This window comes from Castor canadensis, chromosome 7 (genome assembly GCF_047511655.1).
Source record: "Castor canadensis chromosome 7, mCasCan1.hap1v2, whole genome shotgun sequence".
Taxonomy (NCBI): domain Eukaryota; kingdom Metazoa; phylum Chordata; class Mammalia; order Rodentia; family Castoridae; genus Castor; species Castor canadensis.
The window spans coordinates 28162340-28185935 of record NC_133392.1 but is presented as its reverse complement, the minus strand read 5'-3'; the positions used below and the strand labels follow the sequence as shown (position 1 = coordinate 28185935).

The window sequence follows — 23596 nt, the reverse complement described above, 5'->3', positions numbered from 1 at the left end:
ATGATGGTAACAGTCCCACAAAAATGAGAATGTAATTAACCCCACTGTACACTTAAATATTGTCAACATGGTAAAATTTTATGCTGTGTGTATTTTACCTCCAAAAAAAAAGATAGCACTTCCCCATCAGTTAGCATTTGGGTTGTTTGATTCTTCCAGTTTTATCAAAGAGAATATATCAGTTTGGTACAAGTGTATTTTTCTTTTTTGAGATATTGAGGTTTGAATTCAGGGCCTTGAACTTGCAAGGTAGGCACTCTACCACTTTGGCCACTCTCCCAGCCTGGTACTAATATATCTTTAACACCTAACACACATTTCTTTTCCCCTTTTTAACAAAGACAGAGGAGGTCTTAACCTAAGCAAGCAGTGACTATTCGACTAGAAAAAATTTTAAAACCTCATTGTTTTACTTATTTTTATAATTACTTTCTCTTTTTTGGAAAATTATAGTTGGTTTTGCTGTTACTGTAGTGTTATAAAGTATCTTTTAATAACACATACTGGAGTAAAAATAGTACATTGATTTAAAGAAAACTACCTAGTAAATAACATAGGTAGAATATGGATGTACCATGAACTGTGAAGCAGTCAATTGACACTGGAGTTTGGGAAACACGATTTTAGTGACTGCTCAAATACTGGTTGAACCAGAGAACACTGTGGTCCTTCCAAGGTTAACAGTCCCAGGTCTGGCGATGTGGCTCCGTGGTTCAGTGCTTGGTAGCCTTTGAGTAAGGCCCTGGATTTCATTCCCAACACTGTAAAAACAAATAAGGTTAGCAGTCTCTGATATTCTGGATGAACAAAGGTCACAGGAGTGCAGCAGGTGCTGGGTGGTTAGGGAAGGCTTGGTGTAAGAATTGGGACATGGGCAGCTTGGGCTGAATGCAAGTACATAGAATCACCACGACTCTGCAAAGCCTCGTCAGGTTCTCCTCAGTCATCCGGTCAGCAGTCTCTGTCCACATTTGGAGGAGTGTTGGGGTTACAGCAGTTGCATTTAATAAGGAACTTGATCCTGTACAGAAGCTCTTCATGGACAAGATCAGAGTGTACACATCAAAGTGATAGACACCTGGAGGACCTGTTGATACTGGCCAGAATATCAGCAAGGGGTGGAGAGACAGCTTTTTAAACTCAAATGGATGATAAAGGGGACATGCCTATGTTCCCGAACTTCAAATTTGAAGATTCCCAATTTGAAGTCATTGAAAAACCCCAGTCCTGAAGAAATAGTGTAAAACTAATCAGGCAATTTGTCAAAAATTAATCTGTTAATCTGGTAGTTGTACAACTAATGAGAAACATTGTAATAAACATTTCACAACTGTCAAATGTTCTAGAAAATTATTTGGTAATGTTGACTATATGCTTGAATGCATTAAATTCTGTGTTTAAAAAAATTAAATGAATTGGGATATGACCTTGGCCTTCCAAGATGGAGTGAGGAATTTGAGGGACAATGAAGAACAAGGAGAGCTCTTGCAGGTACAGGGAAGGTGTGAAGGTCACACTGCGCAAGGTGTGTGTATGGGCAAAGGCTAGTGATAGAAAATAAAATAAATCCGGAAATCCTGAGAGATCCAGGAGAGGATTTCAGTCTTAGATTGTGGAGTCATAGGGAGCCACAGAAAGTTCTTTTTTTAAAAAAAATAACATCTTATTAGCATATATTAATTATACAAAATAATGGGTTTCATTGTGACATTTTCATGCACACAGAGCACACTTTGATCACATTCACTACCCTCTTACCCTCTTTTATCCTCCCTCACAGAAAGTTCTGGAACAGGTAACTGACATGCTGAAAGAACACTGACCTTTAGCAGGTAGTACCTGGCTTTTGGTGAAAATTCTCTTCTAGCCCAGCCAGAGACTGCTGAGTACTTCATTCATCCCTTAAATATTCAGTGATGCACACGAACTCCGCACCCTCTAGTACTCTAATGGGTGGGCCAGACATTAAATGAAATAATCACATCGATATAAAAGTACAAGCATAGTAAATCCAACAAGGAGGTGTTCCTGAGGACATACATACGGAAAGGAGGAGGCTTATCTGTTTCGGAATCCAGGCAAGGCTGTTCTGAGGAAGCAACTTCCAAGCTGATACTGGAAGGATAAGAAGGAAATAAATGGGTGAAGAGCAGAGGAACATCCTCTCAGATAGCTGAGGCAGGAACCAAGGCCTTGAGGCCTGTAGAGGAGACTTGGAGAGTCCAGGAGTAGAAGATCCCTGTGTCTGGGACTCTGGGCATGTAGGAGAATGTGGTAAGACAGGAGGTGGGAAGTCAGCAAAGCCCAGAGCAGTCTGGAGCCCAGCAGGCTGTAGAAGGTTTGGGCCTTCATCCTAGAGGAGAAGGGTGTGGTGGACCCGGCTGTGATATAAGCAGAGCAGCATTCTAGAAACAAACAAACAAGCATTCTGGCACTTATGAAAGGGTGGGCTGGTTGTGAGCGGCTCTTTCTGAGGCAGCCCCAAAGTTTCCCAGACTCTGGTGACTGGAAGCCTGAGTAAGGAGAATGTGGAGGAGGGTTTGGTGGGGGGAGTGGCAAAGGGAGGGATGGTTGTAAGGGTCAGACAAAGGATAAATCAAGAAGGGAGAACAAATGGAACTTGCACAACTGTGGGAGGGAACCAGAGAACACTCATGGGCAGGTCCCTGCTGGCAGCTGGAGACAGGCCTTCCCTTAGAGGATAAGGCTGAGCCCAAGTCCCTCACAGAGGCATGAAGCTGCAGCAGTAACAAAATTTGCCCAGAAGAGGGCTCCACCTTGGGAAAATGGCTAATTCTTAAGGATTCAAATGATCCCTTAGGTGTCCCCAGAGAAAATATGTCCAAGGATAAGGGGTTTGGGAAAGCCCTGACATGCCTGGAGGAAAGGGACAATGACAAAAAGCAGGCCAGATGGTGATACTTGAGCCAAGACATCCAGTTAAAAGTGAGAAGGGGACCAGGAAGAGCACCGAGCTGCAGTGACCAGGGTGAATGTGGGTGTCAGCAAGCCAGGGAAACCCTGGAGGTGTGGGCTCACCCTTCCCTGGGGGAAGACACTTTGGTGTGATTTGCTTGCTCCTGGATATGGGTGTGGGGACAAAGTGTAGAGGGAGGTGGAAGCAGGTAGAATATTAATCAGAATGATGGGAGCTGACCCGGAAGTGGGAGTTCCTGCCCTTCCCTCCCAATCCTCCTCCACCCCAACTTCCTTCAAACCACCCTTGGCTGAAGAAAAATAGGGAGACTGAAAACTTCTCTCTTAAATGAGCCAAACTGTAGAGTAGGACAGAGAACAGAACCCCGTGATGCTTTTATGTTTAGGAGTGTGGAGAATAAGGTGTTTGGGGGAACAGAAGGCTTGTGTGTTCAAATCATATACATGTGAGCACACACATACATGCTCCACTCAGACACCTTTCTCTACACATGCCTTCTTCTACACGTGTATACACACAGCATTCATTCACACACTTACATGCTAATCTTGTAGCACATTCAGACACTCACCCACATATCTTATCCACACATTCACCCACGTTCAACACATGTTCCCACCTCCCCCACACTCAGCCCAGGAGAATCCCAGACAGCTGTTCACAATGGTCCATGGGCTCCCTGAGTGTGTCATGAGTACCCATTAGCAGAGGCAAGTGGCTCCATCATGTCCTTGTGTCTTTGTAAATAAAAGATGAATTTCGGAGGGGCAATTTGTGGGTAGGTAGGGATCAGAGCTATCCCAAGATGTGACATATGTCTCTGAGGGGTGTGTATAGTAATTTGTATGCTTTCCCATTCAATCATTCACTCAGCAAGGTTTGGGAGACGCCACCATGTCCCAAGTCCTGTGCTTGGCTAATCAGTGCACTACTCCTGCTTACAATCTATTGGGCTTCAGAAAATACAGGCCTTTAAGACACAGCTGGTAAATGCCAAGGTAAAATGACAGGGGAGTGCCCCACGTGCTGTGGGAGTTGGGAGCAAGCTGGATGGCCAGAGAATGGGGTGTCTCCCTTAGTGGAGCAAGCAAGGATGGTGAGCTGGAGAGCATCCTCAGAACATGAGCTGCATGGCAGCAGACAGGAACATGTTTGCATGGGGTGTAGGTTGAGAGGTTGGGGTGTGATGTGTGCATGCGTGGAAGGCCATGTGTGTGCATGGGAAAGGGTGAGGTGTGTATCATTATCAGAATTACCAGAGCAAACCGGCTCTTTATTGCGTGTATAATTTCCCCGAGTCCCATCGGGTCCCTCCATGCAGGGGGAGCTGGAGTGGAACTAAACCAAATAGGGGCTTTAGCAACTTCGAGGGACTTGCAGCAGAGCTCAAAGTGCTGCTGGTGGATGGTGATGGCAGGCAGGGAGTGGGGGGATTGTCAGAAGCCATAGTGACAGAAGAGAGAAGGGAATGTTGATTGGGCTGAGGGCAGGGTTTAATGCAAGGAGGAAGTCTGGGGATGACCCTAGGGACTAACAGTCCCCTACAATACCTGGGGGGAAAAAAAGGATGGAGAGAGAGGGGCCCAGCACAGCCAGGTCCTGCCTGGGTAGGAGGTTCAGGCCCGCACACATGGCTGCACACCATGCTGGAGTATTTCCTGTACCTCACAGGAGTGAGAAAACGTCTAATCCCACCATCAGAATCAATTATAAAAATTGCTAACATTTCTTGAGTGCTACTATTGTGGATGCTTTGGGTGCTTTATTTCAACCTGGGAAACAGGGACTGGCATTATCTCCACGTATAGAAGCAGCACAGAAGATAGCTTGCCCAAGACTGCAGGTTAGGAAGTAGTATAGGAAGGAGGCAAATTCAGGCAAATGACCTTTGCCTTCCCATCTTTTAGCGATTCTGTTTTCTGAGGACTTTCCTCTGAGCTTTCTATAGCCACCTGCTGTCTTAGTTGAACATGACCTCTGTCCTTCACTTTTCACATACTTAATACATTTTTCCTTTGTCTCCAGCACAGTGCTGGGCCCTGCTGGATGCCCAAGGCAGGTGGAGAAAGGCATGTTCCAGGGCCCAGCTTCCAGCAGTCCTGCAGCAAGGGCCAGAGCTCAACTCCCTTGCCCAAGATAAGGCAAGGCAGAAGGACACATGTGCCCAGCAGGGCTTGGGAAAGAGCCTGCACCCCTTCTCCTGCCCACCCCCATCACAGCACTCTGGCTCCTCCTAGAGCACAGTCCTGTCACCCAAAGGGCCTGAGACCCAGCATTTCAGAGCCCTGAGGATGCAGCAGGAGCATAGAGTCTCGCCCCAAGTTCATCATCACAGTCTAAATGGCAATCCACTATCTGCTATATGACTTGCCTAAAGCACACTCTATGACATCCTGTGCTGCTCAAAACTGTGACACCAGTTATACACAAACTTCTCAGCTGGCATTGGGAGGTACTTGATGATCTAATCTCAAACCTGCCTTGTGGCCTTCTTTCACCTGCCACCCTTCATGCAGTGACACCCAGCTGGAAAACTCCCTTGTTCTCAACAGCTTTTCCTTCTCTGCCTGTCCCTCCAGTCCTGTACGAAAGGCCTCTTCTTACCAAACCTATCCTGATCACCCTCCCAAATGGAAGGTCTACCAGGTGTACCCCTCCTTTTGAGTCCCATAGGACTTTCACTCCTCTCAGGCTCCCTGGTAGAATAATGATTTTTGGTGGAGGGGGTGGGGTGTGTGTGTGTGTGTGTGTATGTGTGTGTATGTGTGTGTGTTTCTGGGATTTGAACTTGGGGCCTTACACTTGCTAGGCAGGCACTGTACCACTAGAGCCATGCCCTCAGCCTGCACAATAATTTTTAAGATTGAAGTGCAACTTACATATAGTCAAGCCCAGTAACATTAAGTAAATTTTAAATGAATTTTTACACACACACACACACACACACAGTTTCCTCTAACTAGTTGAAAACATATATATTTTCTAGCATACCAGATGATCCTTTGTGCCTCTTTCCCCAGTACCTCCTAGCCTAACATATCATCATGGATTAATTTTGCTTGTTATTAAAACATAAATGAATCATAAAATATATACTCTGTTTTTGTCCGAGATGGGGTATAGTCAAGTAGCCCAGGCTGGCTTTGAACTCAAGATTCTCCTGCCTCAGCCTTCCAAGTGCTGAGATTACAGACATGAACCACCATGTCCAATACACACACACACACACACACACACACACACACACACACACTGTTTTATGTCCAGCTTATTTCATGAAACAATGCATCTGTGAGATTTACCTATATTATTGTATTTTTCAGTTTTCTATTCTTTTCCATTGCTTTGTAGTATTCCATTGTAAGAATATACCAAAACATATTTGCCTGTTCTGTTGTTGATGGACAAATTGGGCTGTCCTGGCTTGGGGTGATTACAAAGTCAGATGCTGTAGGTGTTGTTTTACATGACTTTTGCTGAACATAACCACTCATTTGTCGAGATGCCCATGCAGGTGTGCTGAGGAGTAGGATATGCTTACCTCTAGTAGCACTGTCACCTATTTGTCCAAAGTGACTCTACCAACTTACACTCCAGCAATGCTTGTGAGTTCTAGTTGTTTCAGTCCTGTCAGCCTTTTAGTCATTCTAGCCAAGTGTGATAGTTATTTCTTTGTATTTCACAATAATATTTGCCACCATTTGATCAAATATGGTGCTAGAAACATTCATTGCCTTTAATCCCAACAACTCTAGAAAGTAGGTGTTTTTTTCCTTTTTTACTCCCGCCCTCTGAAAGTAGGCATTATTGAATTTTTAGACATTTCTTTTGGTGCTAGAAATCAAACCTAGGCCCGTTTGCATGCTAAGCATGTGCTCTACCACTGAGCTACGCCCAAGCCCCCCCCAAAAGTAGGTATTACTGTCTCCACTTTACAAGTAAAGCTCTGGGTGACTAATGAGTTGAACAAGATGACATGGATGATAAGTGGTAGAACCAGTATGAACGCAGAACTGTTCCAAATGTGCTATGTTGCCTCTCTCTTGCCACATAGTAGGGAGCAAGAGCCTCATCTTACTCCTCTAGAGATGCTCTGTAGTGCCTAAGCACGAGCTTAATGAAGGACTGCTGAGTTAAATGAACTGATACACCCAATTCATTGAGGCTGTGCTCAGTGCAAAGGAGAGAGTTCTTGCACCAGGGATGTGCATTGAGGTATTCTAATGCCAGTCACTGACTACAAGCAGATTAAATCAGGTGACATGTTCTTTGAGAAAGAAAAAAAGAAAGGAGAGGGGAAGAAGGAAGGAAGGAAGGAAGAACAGACACTGGCCTTAATCAACTTGAGTCTCAGTTTTCCCATCTGTAAAATGGAGATAATAATACCGCTCTGGCTAAATGAGAGTATGAGAGGCAGTGCATTGTCATTTGTAAATTATAAGAATTTTTTTCCAGACAGGGTCTCACTATGTAGCCCAGGCTGACCTTGAACTCACAGTCCTCCTGCCTCAGCCTCCCAAGTGCTAGCAAATTATAATTTTTTTCTGGTACAGGGGTTTGAATTCAGGGCCTCATGCTTGCTAGGCAGGCACCTCATCCTTGAGCCACACCTCCAGGCCTATTTTGTGTTTTGTTTTGGGTTTTTTTTGAGATAGGGTCTTGCTTTTGTTTTCCAGGCTGCCCTCAAACCTTGATTCTCCTGATCTCTGCCTCCCAAGTAGCTAGGATTACATGGTGCCTGGCAGTTATAATTTTAAAATTGATAGAGGTTTCTAATGATAGCCATCACTTGTGGAGTTTATAAGACATATTGGATTCCAGAGGCTCATTTCTGGAGACCCAGGTTGGCTTGATCTGGGTGAGCCTGGGTGTATGTATCTTTTAAGAACTCTAGATTAATTCAGTGCTCTGCTAAGGCTAAGGCTGAGGCTGAGAACTGCTGGGGTGAAGATTGAGGATATCCCCATTATGTTTCTGGGGTTGGAAGACTTTCAGGGAAGCCTTCTGTAAAGAATTTAGATTCAAGCCAGGTGCCGCCAATGGCTCATGCCTATAATCCTAGCTATTCAGGAGGCAGAGATCAGGAGGATCTTGGTTTGAAGCCAGCCTGGGCAAACAGTTCACGAGAGCCTATCTCAGAAAAGCCCTTCACAAAAAAGGACTGGTGGAGTGGCTCAAGTTGTAGGTAAGCCCCAAGTTCAAACCCCAGTACTGAAAAACAAAACAAAAAAACCACTTAGATTCACCAGAAGTCCTTAAATAAGGACTACTGCCAATGTCTTCATACCCTGCCCACCTCTGACCTGGAGTCTCAGAGGCAGGTTCAGGAGTGTGTGTGTATGTGTGTGTGTGTGTGTGTGTGTAGAGGGGGGGACTAGGGACAGGAAGAGTAAGCAGTCTGGTCCCTGGGAGCTCCGGTCTATGAACTTCATCTCAAAAACCAGCAAAAGGGTCCCCAGGCTTGGTTCCTTGAGGAACAGTGGCTACTCCTGTCACCCAATTTGACCAAAGCTGCAGGTGGGATAGTCAGTTCTCACCTGCCTTGCCCTGCCCTGCCCTGACTGCTGACTGAGATGAGGGGCAGGGACACACCTAGGAATCTGGCCTGAAAACCCAGAGCCAACTCTCTTCTTCCTGTTAGTGCCCCCCCCCCACTTCTGATCACCCCAGGACAGAGACCTTCTCTAAGAAACCAGAGAGGCTCAGAGCAGGGCAAAGACCACCCCACCTACTCCTTTTCTGCCCAGGCCCTCTGGCCCTCTGGGCTGTTCCCTATCCAAGACATAAGACCAGGCTCTTGGTCTCTCCTACTCTTTATACACAGTGTGGGGGAAGGGGTGGGGGGGTGGGAGCCTGTATTAGGGCTCCAGCATTCCTGGAGTGGGAGGGAGTAAAGGTCCTACTTCAGCTCAGAAAAGCCCATGGGAAGAGAAAAGTAGAAATAAAATAGGGGGCAGGATTAATGAAGTAGCTTCAAAAGCTAATAGTGCATTTACCAACATCTCCTCCTCTGACTCTCCTATCCCAGGGGAAACTGGCCACAGCCCCCGTGGCAGCCAGTCCAGCTCCCAGTCTGCCTCTTAGGGATCCCAGGGCTGGAAAGAGGCAGGAAGTCTCTCAGGATCATCCTGAGACCATCTCCTTTTACACCCTGGAGTTAAAACCCAGATGTCCACCACTTCTGTGAAACACAGGCCCATTCTCAGAGCTGCCCAGCTCAAAGTAACCAATGGGAGGTGCCTTATCTGCTGGTGCTTTGAGGACAGTCTCCCCCAGCCTTGGCACCTTCCATAGTTTCTTTTAGCTCCTCCTCCTCACATACCCTCCTCTCTCCCAGGGCTCCCTGGAAGCTGACCTGAAGCTGGATTCCCAAATAAACAGTAACTAATTGGATTAGGAGCTGATAATATTGTTGACCTTTCTTAATGTCTGCTGGCTGTCTTTCCACCACACTGAGGCTTAATTGTATGGGGTGGGGAGGAGGGTGGGGGACTTCCAGGAGTGAAGCGTGACCCCTGTTAACCTCAGATAAAATGGGCTCAGCGTCTTCCCAACTGTCTGTCATCCCCCATGGAGCAGGAAGACACACATGCTCCCACTCTCATCAAATAATTACACAGATGATACACACATGCATAGGCATGCACGCAGAGATGCAAACACTCCCAGAGGCACTCAGAAGTCACGCATGCGCACACATGACTTTGACTCTGGATCCTGTATGTGTACATGACACACTGAATGATATACATGCAAAATTACATCTGCATATGCATAAACACAGAGATAAACAGTTGCAAACATGTAAGTGCAGAGATACATATAGACAAATGTAACTGTACTGATGATGCAAATACATAATGCACACAGATAAATACACAAGAAAGTAAAGATACGCTGACAGGCACACACATACTTTATACATCATGTCTGAATAAATGAGCATACAAAATACATGACACATGTGCATGCACACCTATGTATGCACATACCTTTGCACATTGGTGGACATCAGAGCCCTCCCCCTCCCATATACATAGGCAGTTTACCCCATCCCACCCTCCAATTCTTTCACAATTTCTGCTGCTTCGGTTTTCGATTTGTTCCCGAGTTCCCTGGCTGTGTTTCTGGGATCCTGAGTTTATGGGTCTCTTGGAATTCTGGCCCAGCCCCTCTGAATGTCTCCATCTCTCGCTCTCTCTGGGGCCCTGTCTCTGTGCAGATGAATCTCTCTCATCCTGGGATACTGACGTTGAAAAGGATGGTGGGAGGGGACATAAAAAGAGAGATTCGAAGGGGAGGATTGAAGAAGGGAGCCAGCGAGGGTGGATTGGAGGGTCGGGGGTGTGTGGGGGAGTTAAGGACCGGGAAAGGGGGGAGCGGCGAGGGGCGGGGGAGGGGCGCCTGCCTGCGCACAGCAGATGTTGCCGCTCCTCGGATGGAGCTGTTAATGTAAGTGGAGTTTCTGCAATGGTAATTAGGAGGGCCCTCATTACCCTGGCGGAGCCGGCTGAGAGCCGATAAAGCCGAGGGGGAGAGAGGCCGACATCAGGGTAATGGGGGAGTAGGGCCATTGAGGAGCTGGAGCCGAGCCGGGGACCGCTCCGAGCGCAGCTGGAGCCCGGCAAGAGGGCCGCGGAAGGGGGGCGCGGACCCGGCCCGAAGCCCAGGGAGGAGCCGGGCAGAGAGCGAGGGGCGCGCGGCTGGGTCCGCCCTGTGGCTTCAGAGGGCCTGGGAAGATCAGGCACCGCGAGGTGGCCCCTACTGTCTGCCTCGCGTGCGCCATGGTGGGGAAATCACTTAGGCTTCTGCACCTAAAGTCACCTTGATGGCCGGATAGAGACAGGGCCAGAGGAGGGGAAATATGGAAGGGACACCTTCCCCCCTACAAATCCTGCCCCTTGTGCAAGCGTGAGAAACCAGTACTCTGGTCTAGGGTGGCCAGAGCATGGACTAAAATAGTCAAGATGGAAGTTAATGTCCAAATGGAAGGCTCCAGAATGTTAAGTCAGATTCTGGAGGAGACCAGCACACAGAGGTAGAGGCATAAACCCTAAACTCTTGCATCCTTGGGGTTAAAGGTTAGTCCCTTGTCCTCACTTTAGGGGTCATTTCTCCTTCTCCTTTCTCTGCACACACACACACACACACACACACACACACACACACACACACACACACACACACACATATGAGTCCTAAGCACCTTGCTTTCTCCAGGATTTAGAAGGGAGAGGAAAGGCAGGCAGGAGCACACACCTGCAGCTCTGCTCCCCAGCCAGAATGCAGAAGCCCTTTCCAGAATGGGGTTCAGGGTGGGAGCTCATTTTGCTGCCTGTACCGGACACCCCATATCTTTCATGGCTGAGAGCCAAGCCCTGTTTCTGCAGTCAACTGAGAGCCCTCTCTACAGAACAGACTGTGCCCACTTCCCCTCCTACTCCTACTGCCCCAGGCCAGAGAACCCTGGGAGACTTCCAGGAGGCAATGAATCTGCAACCCCAGGCGGAGAGGGGAATTGTGGGGGATCTTTGCATTCAACCTGCAGCAGAGGACCCATTGCCCCCTTTTAAAGTTCTTCTTCTCACAGCTCCCCCCACCACCTGCAGTGCCTTCAAAAGTCCAAGGTTATCAGCCCCACTGCTCTGGCTGGCCAACCTCTCCAGGACCACCTAAGCCCCTCCATCATGGAAAGGGTAGAATAGAGAGAGGGGCTGCTGTTCCTTCAGGCAATGGGGAGGGCAAAGGAAAATCCTGCAGTTGCCCACTACAAAGATAGCCGCATCTCCCAGAAGACTGAAGGAAATGTGGTATATCTGAAGAGACCAGAGCTGGAGGGGGGACTCCGGGACCTGGGGACAGCCCCCAATCTCCCCCCTCCACACACACACACACACACACACACACACAGTTGCAATGGGAGAGCAGGGGTTAATGGGAGAGGCTTCAAGGCTGGAGCAGGCGGTGGCTCCCGCCTTCCCTCCCCACCCCCACCCCCCACCCCAGAGTTGCTGACTCTTCTTTTTTGTTCGGGCTGACAGCAAGCACCTGGTGTGCTCCTGCTACAATATTGCTCCTGCCTCCTCCCCCCCAGGCCCCAGGCTCCTTTTCCCCCCTCCCGCCAGCATCCTTCCCCTCTGCCTCCTCTTCCCCTGGCCCTCCTGCCTGTGGCCTCCCAGGCACTACCCCCCCCAACCACCACAAGCACCGACCCTGCGGTGTCAATAAACACAACATATGCTGCCATTAATGTGAAAATCGTGCCCTCTACTCCATTCATCCCCTCAGCCTGCCTGCCCGCTGAGGTGGGGGGTAGGAGGTAGGGGGAGAAAGGTCAAGTGGGAGCCATTAACTACCCTCCTTTTTGATCTGCTCTGTCCTTATCCCCACCCCAGCCCTGAAAGAGGAAGAGGACTTAGGAGAGCCTGGATGATGGGGTAAGGTAAGGAGTTCTGAAACCCATCAGACAGGCCCTCCAAGCCTCCCTTAGGGAGACAGGTGTCTACTACAGGGGCTGGTAAGAGCCAGGCAAGTGACCCTCCCACAGACAGCCATGTTGCTGACTGCTTCTCTTTGGGGGATGGGGGAGGTTCCCATTCTCTTCCAAGTCCAGCAGTTAGTTCAGCTTCTGAGGACTTCTGTCTGTCTGTCCACTGGATTATAAAAGAAGAGCCAGAAGCTTTCTCCAGATGGGCCTGGGCTTCAGGAAGCTCTTAGGAAAGGAACTCCATGCTTTAGGTGGCCAAGGAGGGAGTGGCCTGGCCTTAGTCTCCTCAACTAAATCACTCGTTCCAAGACAGCAGGGAACAATAAAGATAAAAATAATAGAATAACACCAGCTAACATGTATTGAGGGCTTATTTATGTACCAGGCACGTTACAGACTTGATCTAATTTGCTCCCCACAAGACCCCTATGGGGAAGTTACAACGGATATCCCCATTTCACAGCTGAGGCAAACAGGCTTAATAGGGATAGCTAGCTTGCACTGCATGCTTCCTGCATACTAGACCCTGTACCCAGTTCTCTTAAGTACAATGTCAATGACCCAAGAAGGTCAGCAGCACTATTAGTGCCATCTTACAAAACAGGAAACTAAGGCTTGGAGAGGTTCAGTAACTTGCCCAAAGTCACACAGCAGGGCCCAGCACAGTGACTCACACCTGTAATCCTAGCTACGTAAGAGGCAGAGATTGGAAGGATGGAAGTTTGAGCCCAGTCCAGGTAAAAAATTAATGAGACTCCATCTCAACAAAAAAGCCAGGGATGTTGGTGCGTGCCTGTAATCCCAGCTACATGGGAGGCATAGGTAGGGGGATTCCAGACCGAGGCTGGCCCTGGGCAAAAAACACAAGACCCTATCTGAAAAATAACCTAAAGCAAAAAGGACTGGAGGTGTGGCTCAACTGGTATAGCACTTGCAAGTATTAGAATTTAAACTCTAATACCACCACCACCAACAACAAAAAAAAAGTCATACAGTCAATAAGCAGAACTTGGCCAGGAAGAGAGATCTGTCTAACATCAAAGCTTGTGACCTTCCCCCCTACACTTTCCTGCCTCCTTTTCCTATTTTTTCTCTATCTCCTGTAACCTCACAACACCACACCTCTCGAAGCCATACTTCGTGGGGTTGGACACACAATAGGACAATGGGGAACAGAAAGCCAGTGAGTGGCCTGAACATAAGACAGAGTGGACTCTCATTCTCTCTGCCCAGCTCCTCCCTTGTTCCGTTGTCACTCTTTGCTTCCACAGAGCTGCGCCCGCCCAGCCTGTGTGCTTGCTGTACCCCTGTGTCTTGCTCAGCCCCATTCTGAGGGTTCATTGTGAACAAGCAAAGTGCTCTGTTAGGCTCCCCAAGCACAAAGACATTGTGCTTGGCTCTGCAGCTCCTCACTTCTGAGACTCCAGTTGCTTTATTGATATTAACTTACCCCCCCACCACCACTTCCCCACCTTCCCTGGCCCAGTCTGACGGGCAGAAATCTGCTGCCTGGGCACCACCCTGACCTCTCTTTTCCTCTTTCATTATCCACTCCAGGCACTAGGGAGCCAGCACCAAAATTAAAACAATAACTAAGCCCGAAGCGGACCCAACAGCCCCCACTCCCACCCCAAGGGAGGGGGGAAGAGGCCACGAAAACACCTGGAGAGGAGAACAATCAATGGAAGTAGAAGGGACCTACTCCCATGCCGGTGCCCCCACCTGACTTAACCCTTCATCTCCTGCAATCATAACCAGGATGTCCTCACCTCGTTCCTCTCACCCATCCTATAACACAGCAGCAGATTCAGGCAGCTGCTCAACCATTTGGTGCTTTGGGATTCGAATAAACAAACTTGGGACAGTGAGGTCCCCAGCCACCCATGTCCAGGGGTTAAGACCCTAGAGAGCTCCAGTTCTGCCACAGCAGGAAGATCCTTTTTGTGCAAATTCTTGGGGAATTGGTTGATCACTTTCTTAGTGATCTGTAATAACACTTCATAAAGTGTGCTACCTTGTTTCATCCTCACAACCACCCCACAAAGCAGCTCTCATTTTTCAGATAAGGAAACAGGCTAAACAAGTTAAGTGACTTGCTCAAGTTATAACAATCACAGAATCAGGCTTCCAACGAAACTCAAACTCAGGACTCTGTTTCTGGAGACTATGGCTTCTCCATTTTGTGCTGATTTCTCCCGAGTGTCCCTGGAATCTGGTTAAACTGGTAGGCCTGGTTCAGGGATGCTGTGGTCACAAAATGGGTCTGTTGTAAACTGTCATCTCATCTAAGAGCCGCCAAGCCAGCTGGAAGGAAAGGAGACAAGGTAAGGCAGGGCCAGGTCTAGCACTGCTGAGACCAGCAGAGGGGGCTGCTGTAGCTAAGGTCAAGTGGTGGGAGAGGGAAGCTGGGAGAGGTGCTTCTTAGGAACAGGAAGGTGCTGACTATTCCTATGGCCTCCTCATGTAGTCCCCTTGGGCAGCTCCAAAACAGCAGCTTCAGCAGGGGGCACCCTCCAAGGAAGAGGGGTCAGTCCCATGTGCTGAGCTTGCCCAGAGGACTGCTCTGCCCACCTTCAGCTCTGCTGGTCCACCTCCTCAGCTCACCTAGAAAGATGCTGTTTTGCTTCCCACACTGGGCTTCCCACATCCTCCAGCAGGCCCCTGCCCTGTTCTTCATCCTACACCCCAGCCTCTTAGGGGCTTCTGCCCACCCGATTATCTTGTCCCCGATATGAACAAGTTCTTGCTCACCTTATTTCTGCTGACCCAGAGACTGGACTTTTCCTGTAGGGGAAAACTGAGAGAGAGAAGAGCCAGCACGTCTGGTTAGTCATGATTGTCCAGAGCTGTTCTTAAGGCCTTCATCTAAAATTTGCACAACAATCCGAAGTGGTAGGCATGCCTATTCTACAATGAAGGAAAGCAGGGCCTGGGAATTCATTAACTCAAGCTAGTAACTAGCATAGCCAGGATTTGAATACAGGCAGTAAACTCTTATGCAACACCTCTTTTTGTTCAAAGAAAAAAAAAATTCGAACTCTTTAGACTCTTTCAAATTCTTTTTTCTGCATTAGGCTGTAAGTTCCCTACAGTCGTGTTTGCCAATCATTACATTCCTGTAGCATAAGGATAAGTGGTTCATCCTTAAGTAATTCTAAGAAAGCTCAAGGTCCCGAGGACTGATACTTCCCTTGCCTTGACCTTGGCTGGCAGGGGTGCTAGATTCAGCCACACCCCCTTTAATCTTCTCATTGGTCTCCGTAGACCCTACAGGTGTTGACACAGTATTGGCTCCACAGCTAGTCCCCAGAGCCCCCAAATGTGGGTTCCTACTTCCCTCCAAAGACCAGTCATTCTTCACAAGTGCCCCTAATGGCCCTGCCCTCATCAGGCCCGGCTCCCTCTAGTTCTCAGTCCTGCCTGTCATCTTGTAGCATATTTGTGGTTAGGGCCAGCCCTGCCCTTCAAAAGCCTCCTTTCCTTATCCTGCAGCCTGGTTTCAAGGTGTCCTGAGTGCCAGGAGCCCCTCTGTTTCACAACTGCCCCCAGCCCCCAGCTCACCAAAGACTGTTTTGCTGCCCCCTCAGCACAAGCTCTCTATTGCTTCTGTTCCTGACATGACAATTTCCTCCAAATCCCCACACTGCCTCCTGTGACCCACTTAGAATCCTAACTCTCAGGACCTAAAATAGAAAGTACTCAACACAAGCTTTTACACTTCCCAATAACTCTGAATAAAGGCTGCGCCTTTAGCAAAAAAAAAGAAAGAAAGAAGAAAGAAAGAAAGAATCACCAGAACCACTGACGAACAGTAACAATTGTCCAGCAAATTCAGAGCAAGGGGTGGGGAGAGGGATTCATTTGCCCTGCTACCCCAACCCACTTCTCACTTGCCCCCAGACTGTATTCATACATTTGGGTCTCTCAAGGTGTGTGACTGTGTACTGTGTGTTTTCCCCTCCTTGGGAAAAACTCCAAAGCAATGGCTTGCCCAGGGCTCATGTGTGATCTCAGGCATTGATTGGGGCTCATTGATAGCTGATTGTTTTCACACGTGACTCGGTCACATTCCTCTAATCTCCATCCTTCTGCACAGTTTGCATGACAAGAAGCGGCCTCAGTGGGGAGAGGTCGTTCACCTCTGACCAGGATATAATTGGAAAAAGAAGGTCATTGCCGCTTTTGCTTCTGGGGCAGATCAGCTTCGTTCCATTTGTGTCACGAGCTCTCGCCAGCACATATTCTCAATGACATGGAGACAATGGCTGTGCCCCACAATGGAGCCCACAGAGAAGTGTTCAACACGACACAAACACACCAGGGGACCTGCACTTGCTCTCATCAGGACAGGCATGTACAACAACACACACACAATAGGTGCTCTCAATAAATGCTGATACGACCACTGACATACAGAAAGATGCATATGGAGTGACATCACCTACAGAAGATGCACAAAGAGATGCATAGAGCATTGCTTCCCAAATGGCACAGGTACCCAACATTTGCACACAGTGACATCTGGTGAATACACCAGGCTGAGTTACCTCACCCAACATTGAAAAAAATACCTTTCTTTAGGCAATGCCCATGGAAATGTATCAGGATTACCTGGGGAGCTTTGACAAAGTGCATGTTTGCAGGATCCCTGTTGGCACACATACACCCCTTACAGTGAAGTTTGTGGGTAAATACATTTATGTTGAAAAGCCCCCAGAAGTAACTGAGGTCCAGAAGCATTAAAACCTCTCCTCTCCTGGGTGGCAGAACTTGCTGGCAGGGGTGGGGGGCAGTATTTTATTTTCTCACTCAGTTTAGGATGGGGAAAGGCTGCCAGCTGAGAAAAATATACATCAATGCCTAGGAGATCAGGGGATCCGACAATTGCCAGGAGCCTAAAGAGTTAAAACTAGATCTGATGGCATTGATCCCTAGTGACCTTGGCTGGCCTCATTGGGAACTCTTCACACCTGGACGGTCCCCAAAGACTCGCCTGAGCTCCTCTGCCAGGATTTGAAGGTCCAAATGCCAAACAGCTTCTGAAGCCGCGTCTGTCGCAACCTCGGGTATTTTCAGGGAACGTTGACCAGCCCCAGCCTCTAGGCACTAAACCGCCCCAGGGCCCAAGGACGCCCTGCTCAACACTGTTAAAGCCAGAAGATTGCTCCTATTGTGGCGGGGGCGGGGGCGGGGGCGGGGGCGGGGGCGGGGAACCGCCCCAGGCCCACCCCTGACACGCGGGAAGGCCTCCGGGAGAGGGTAGAGAGGGCCGCGCGGGGGCCAGACGTGGGAGGAGACAGGTCACTCGGGCCCCAGCGAGGAGGCTCGGAGATCCTTTTGGAGCGCAAAGGGTCGAGCCGCCCCCTGGCGGCTCAGAAGCACAGTTAAGGTCCGAGAAGCAGGTGACAGTGGGGTCGCCGAGCTCCGGGACAGGTTCCTTTTTCCCAGCGGCAAGGGGGCGAAGGATGCTGAAGAAACGCCCCCACGAGGACTGCCTTATCCCTTCCCTTGCCTCTCCCTCTGTCACCTTCTCCTTTTTTCCTCTACCATCCTCCCCTCCCCACCTCCTCCACTCTTCCTGCCCTCCTCCTCCCTCCTTTGCCCACCTCCCTTTTTTCTCTCATCCTTCGCCCACCCCCTCCCGCCCCCGCGGGGCAGCGCCTCGGTGCGCCAGCTTGGCAGTTAGCCCATTAGATCTCGTACTATTGATCCGCTTCTGAGCCGAAGCTGACAGCCCCCCTCCCGGTCTCCCCCTGTCCCCATTCCCGGCGCCCCCCTTCCTCCCCCCATCTGCAGGCAATCCTGGCCTGCGCCTCCCCCCACCCCCACGCGGGCCTCACCAAAGTCTCGCCCTCACGAAGGACAAGAACAAATGTAATTAAAGCGACCGGCGAGGGGGGTGCGCCCCTACCAGCATCGACGCAAGCGGGGGGTCCCAGCGGCCCGCGATCTGCCCGCCACCTCCGTCCCCTCCCCCTCCCCACCCCCCGGAGCGGGAGCATTTGGGTTGAGCGGCGCCTGTCCTATAAATCCACATATAATTCTCGCCTTTCCTGTTCAGCTAAGGAAAATAAACGTGTAAGGCTGTTTCTGGGAGCCCAGCTCAGGGACCGCTCTAAATTCTCCTCTTATTGAGTCGAGGCTGGAAATCATTCAGCTCGGCAGCGCGCCCCAGACCCCCTCACCCCCCACCCCATACTCTAAGCCCGGGCTCGGGCCCGCGCCCGCCGCGCACACGCACGCGCGCGCACGGAAAGCAGGCGCCCGGTATATAAATATCTCCAGCTCTCCCCATAGCCGGGCAGATTTATTCCGCTGCCAAGCCTGCAGAAAATTGACTTGTTCATGGAGGCGGCTATTGACACATCACCGGGGGGAGGGTTAGGGGAGAAAGCAGTGGAGCCGGCGCCCCTCCATTATACGTTAATGTAATCAGCAGTGTGCGAAATGACTGCGCGGAAAATAGCATCACTGACATTTATATTAGAGGATATTGATGGCAGGAGCTGTGACCGCATCACTCTGCCTCCCGTTTCCACGGATTGACACAGGAGCCTCTTGTTGGCTCCATCCACGCTTGCCTCCCCTCCCCCTCTCCCTTTCCCTTCCTCTTTCTCCCTCTCTCCACCCACTCCGTATCTCTCCAGCCCTCCGCCTCTTCTTGTCTCACTCCCACCCTCGTTCACTCTTCAGATCATTCATTTTCCAAGTAATTCTTGAGCACCTACTGGGTGCCACGTTCAAGGGTCTCTCTCCTGTGCCTCGCCTAGGTTTCTCTCTCTCCTTCTCCCCCACCATGCCCTTGCCCTCTCTCTCCCGCCTCCCCAGCTCTGCCTCCCCCTCTCCCTGCCTTGGCTCCGTGGCTGGACTGCTGCTGTCACAGCAGATAGATAATTGAAAAATGGGCCTCACCTTTGCAGCCAGCAGGAGTGGCTCAGGCGGTTACCGCCAGGGTTACCTACTCCATCTCAGACCCAGGCTCCAAAAGAGATTCTGAGGAAATTGGATTTTACATGGCTGTTTTATTCGGGTAGAGGCTTTAGTGTATATAAATACAGACAAGGAGGCCTTGGCAGCAAAGATGAGTGAGGTGAGATGATCCCCATCCCGCCTGGGGCTGGGAGGCTCAGGGGAGGCAGGCCAGCCTGTGGTGAGCTCCAGGTTCCAGATCTGGACATCTATGCATTCCCCCTCATCATCTGGGACTGAAAGAGGTTAATTTCACTCAACAGCTCCTCAAACGCTGCCTTGGGAATGAAAGTGTGGTTGTGGGGGTTTGGCAGGTTGGTATACTAAGAAAAGAAACTGGAGAAGTTTGAGGGCTGATTCTTTCAGTGAATATTCAGTGAATCTGTACTTTGAGGTACTGTGTTTGAGGTGCAGGACAGAGTAGGTTAGGTATGACTGCTGCCCTCTAGGATAATTAGTTTGGAGAATGACACTGTGGGGTTTCAGGTTAGGAAGAAGGAAAGGGAAAGGTAGGGAAAATGGATACTGAGATTCCTTCTCTAGGATCTAAGCAGGGGAGTTTAGATGAAGAAGAAGAAAGGAGGGGTTGGCTCAAGCAGTAAGGCTCCTGTCTATCAAGTACAATCCCTGAGTTCAAACCCCAGTACTGCCAAAAACTGGGCTGGAATATAGCTCAGTGATAGAGAGGGTTTTCCTAGCAACCCTCTTCTAGAAGAAGAAGAAGAAAAAAAGTAGAAGAACAAGAAGAAGAAGAAAGAAGGACAAGGAGGAAGAAGAAGAAAAAGGGAAATTGGTAAGGTTGGGAGTCTCAATCTTCAGTTTTACCCTCCCCTTGTGTCATAATTAGCAGAGCATCTTAGGAACATTTGTATATCAGTGGCCACCAAATCTGTAGGCAAGTTCACACACAAGTGTTTGCAAGTTATCCTGGTGAGGGTCTCTGGAGGGCTAGGATGATGCATCACCAAGGACCAAAGTGAGGCCTTCTAGAAACACCAGGTACAAGGTAGAAAGAGCACCTGTGTGAGGAGCCCTTTAAGGGAAGCCTAATGGAAGGCACATAGGCAGGTGGGAATATCAAAAGACTAGGGAGAGGCTGGTAGAGTGGCTCAAGGGGTAGAGCATCTGCTTAGCAAGTTTGAGACCCTGAATTCAACCCCCGAAACACCAAATAAAAGAAAGTGAGAGAGAAAGTGTGAGAGAGAGAGAGAGAGAGAGAGAGAGAGAGAGAGAGAAGAGACTTATTCTGGCTCATAGTTTTAAATAGTGAGTCCATGATCAATTGACCCACTGCTTTGGACCTGTGGCAAGGCAGAAGATCATGGCAGGAGTACAAGACAGAGAAAAACCACTTATCTTATAGTCAGGAAATAAGAAAGAAAAATAAGGGCTCAGTGGTAGAACATATGTCCAGTATGTACAGGCCCTGGATTTGATTTCCAGCACTGAGAAAGAAAGAAAGAAAGAAGAAAGAAAGAAAGAAAGAAAGAAAGAAAGAAAGAAAGAAAGAAAGAAAGAAAGAAAGAAAGGAAGGAAGGAAGGAAGGAAGAAAGGAAGAAAGGAAGGAAGAAAGGAAGGAAGGAAGGAAGGAAGGAAGGAAGGAAGAAAGAAAAGAAAAAAAGAGAGAGAAAGAAAGAAAGAAAAGGAGGGAGGGAAAGAGGAACGAGGGAGGAAGAGAGGAAGCAAGGAAGGAAGGAGGCCAAGTTCAACAATTCCCTTCAAGATCACACTCCCAGTGACCTAAGACCTTCCAGTAGGCCCCACCTCCAAAAGATTCTTTCACCTCTCACTATCACCATCCTGGGGACCAGGCCTTTAACACATGGGCCTTTGGGGGACATCAAGATTCAAACTATAGTTAGGTGCTGGTGGCTCATGCCTGTAATCCTAGCTACTTGGGAGTCTGAGATTAGGAGGATTGCAGTTCAAGGCCAACTCCAAGCAAATAGTTCACAACACCCCATCTCCAAAATAACCAGAGCAAAATAAACTAGATGTGAGGCTCACAGGGTAGAGTGCTTGCTTTGTCAGCCTGAAGCCCTGAGTTCAAACCCCAGTCCCACCCAAAAAAAAAAAAAGATAAAGAGATCCAAACTAGGAGGAGGGAAAAAAAAAAGATCTAAACCATAGCAGGGAGGGAGGAGGAGATAGAGGGGCTTAGGATAAAGATTCTCGGTATCTGCTCCCTTTCTCACAGGAAGGCCTCCATTCCAGTCACAAGCAAGGTCTTTACTGTGATTAGGGTCTGTGTGGCTAACAGATGCAGCCCAAGTCATTTCTGTTCCTTGGAATGAAAGTTCTTCAAGAGCCATCCATGTCAGAGACTGGAACTGACATGGTGGACCCAGGCTGAGACTGCTCACCAAAGTCACCAGGGACTCCTTTTAAGCACAGAATAGACAACAGCTGCCTTATCCCAGCCACATCACTGAAAGCTGGACCAGTCCCCCACCAGAGCAACACCCTCCTCTGCCACATTGTTGTATTGTTACATCATTAGCTTTGGGGCAGGACAGGTGCTGGATAGATCATGACCATCCTTTCAGCTGCCCTCACACATCCAAAGCACTCCCAGATGGCACCCTGGGAACTCCAGTCCAGCTGTAGGATAGAAATAGTCTGGGGTAAGTGGATTCCCTCTCAGAACTCTCCATCTTACCCCCCCATCAGCATCTTCCCTCTCGCCTATAGGTCTCATTCATCTTGACAGCCAGTGCAAAAGGAACCTTTTCCCAGCTGTCAGGGAGCAAGGCTACTCCTATTTGCCTTAGTTACCTGTGCCTCCCCCTCATCTCTGCCCTTAGAGAACCACAGGAACATGTGTTCTCACTCTCTTCCCCCCAAATCCAGCTCTGCATTTGTTTTTTCTTTCTAATGACTCATTTAGCATATGGACTTTGAGATTCTGATCTCACATCTAGTTTAGAACCGTGGCATGGTCTGGATGTTTGTGTTGCTACAAAATCCATGTTGAAAGTTAATCCTCAACACAATAGTGTTAAAAGAGATGGAGCTTTTAGGAGATGAGTAGGTCATGAGGTACCAGGGGGGCCTTCATTAATGGGATTAATGCCCTCATAAGAGGACTTGGGTGCTCAATTCAGCAGCACATATACTAAAATTTAAACAATACAGGGATTAGTATGGTCCCTGCACAAGGATGACACACAAATTCATGAAGTGTTTCATATTCTTTAATAAAAAGTTTTGTTTTCCAAAATAAAGACTTGGGGGAGCCTTTTTCTCTTTTCTTCCAGGTGAGGATGTAGCAAGAGGTACCATCTATGAAGCAGACAGGAGCCTTTATCAGACACTAAATCTGTTGATGTCTTGATCTTGGGTTTCCTAGCCTCCAGAAGTGAGAAGAGGGCTGGTGCAATGGCTCAAGTGGTAGAGCGCCTGCCTAGCAAGCCTGATACCCTGAGTTCAAATCCCAGTACTAAAAAAAAAAAAAAAAGTGAGAAGAATAAATTTCTATTATTTTAATTTACCTAGTATAAGGTACTTTGTTATAGTAGTAGGAGCAGACTAAGTCTTCTTGAACAGGCTAGTGATGAGAATATGAGTACATGTGTGTGAGTACATGTACATACATGTGTGCTCACTTAGGCACTGCACATTCAGGGCACAGGAGACTCCATTTATGGAGCAGCCTTGGTCCTGCCCTGCCATCCAAATTAGAACATTGACATTTTTTTAAAAAATAAAGAGTAGCAAGGGGAGTAGCTTCCCACAAAGGAAAAGATGACTCCTACTTCTCCAGGCCTTATGAAGATGGACTTCTGGGAAGTCATTCCTCCAGGATCACCTGCCCAACAGGCCATTAAACTACCCAGGAAATGGGGGGGTTGAAGGAACTGGAAACAGAACCACATAAGGCTCAATAATTCACCGTGACTCATTTCTTTTCCCTACATGAGAGGCTGGTTGGAAGTAGAGATCAAAGGAAAATGAGCCTTTGAAAGATTGTCAGCCTGTTTCTGGGGGCAAAGAAAGCCATCAGGAACTGCAAGGTTGAAGGTCTGAATGGGGAAGCCAAACTTCACAGAGGAGCATTTCTGGCCTTAGTAACAAAGCTTGTATTCACTGTGTAGCTGTGACCAGTCACCTAACCTCTCTGGGCTTCAGATTCCTTGTCTGTAAAGTGAACACATTATTTGGTTCTAATTTCTAGTTATGTAGTGGGTGAATATGTTTGGAGA

The 23596-nt window shown here is 48.7% G+C and overlaps 1 long non-coding RNA gene, 1 other non-coding gene and 1 pseudogene across 2 annotated transcripts; 2 read left to right on the top strand and 1 right to left on the bottom strand.

Moving 5' to 3' along the window:
* Positions 1–888: 888 nt before the first annotated feature.
* Positions 889–1231, top strand: LOC109691341 (ATP synthase peripheral stalk subunit F6, mitochondrial pseudogene; annotated as a pseudogene).
* Positions 1232–1785: 554 nt separating this feature from the next.
* Positions 1786–19399, bottom strand: LOC141424615 (uncharacterized). The gene is made up of 3 exons (XR_012449489.1): positions 19338–19399; positions 2045–2115; positions 1786–1946 (listed from the first exon to the last, which is right to left on the bottom strand). It is a non-coding gene; the product is annotated as an uncharacterized lncRNA (long non-coding RNA).
* A 3086-nt stretch (positions 19400–22485) lies between these two features.
* On the top strand, positions 22486–22589 carry LOC141425174 (U6 spliceosomal RNA). The gene has a single exon (XR_012450266.1). It is a non-coding gene; the product is annotated as a U6 spliceosomal RNA (small nuclear RNA).
* Positions 22590–23596: the final 1007 nt, after the last annotated feature.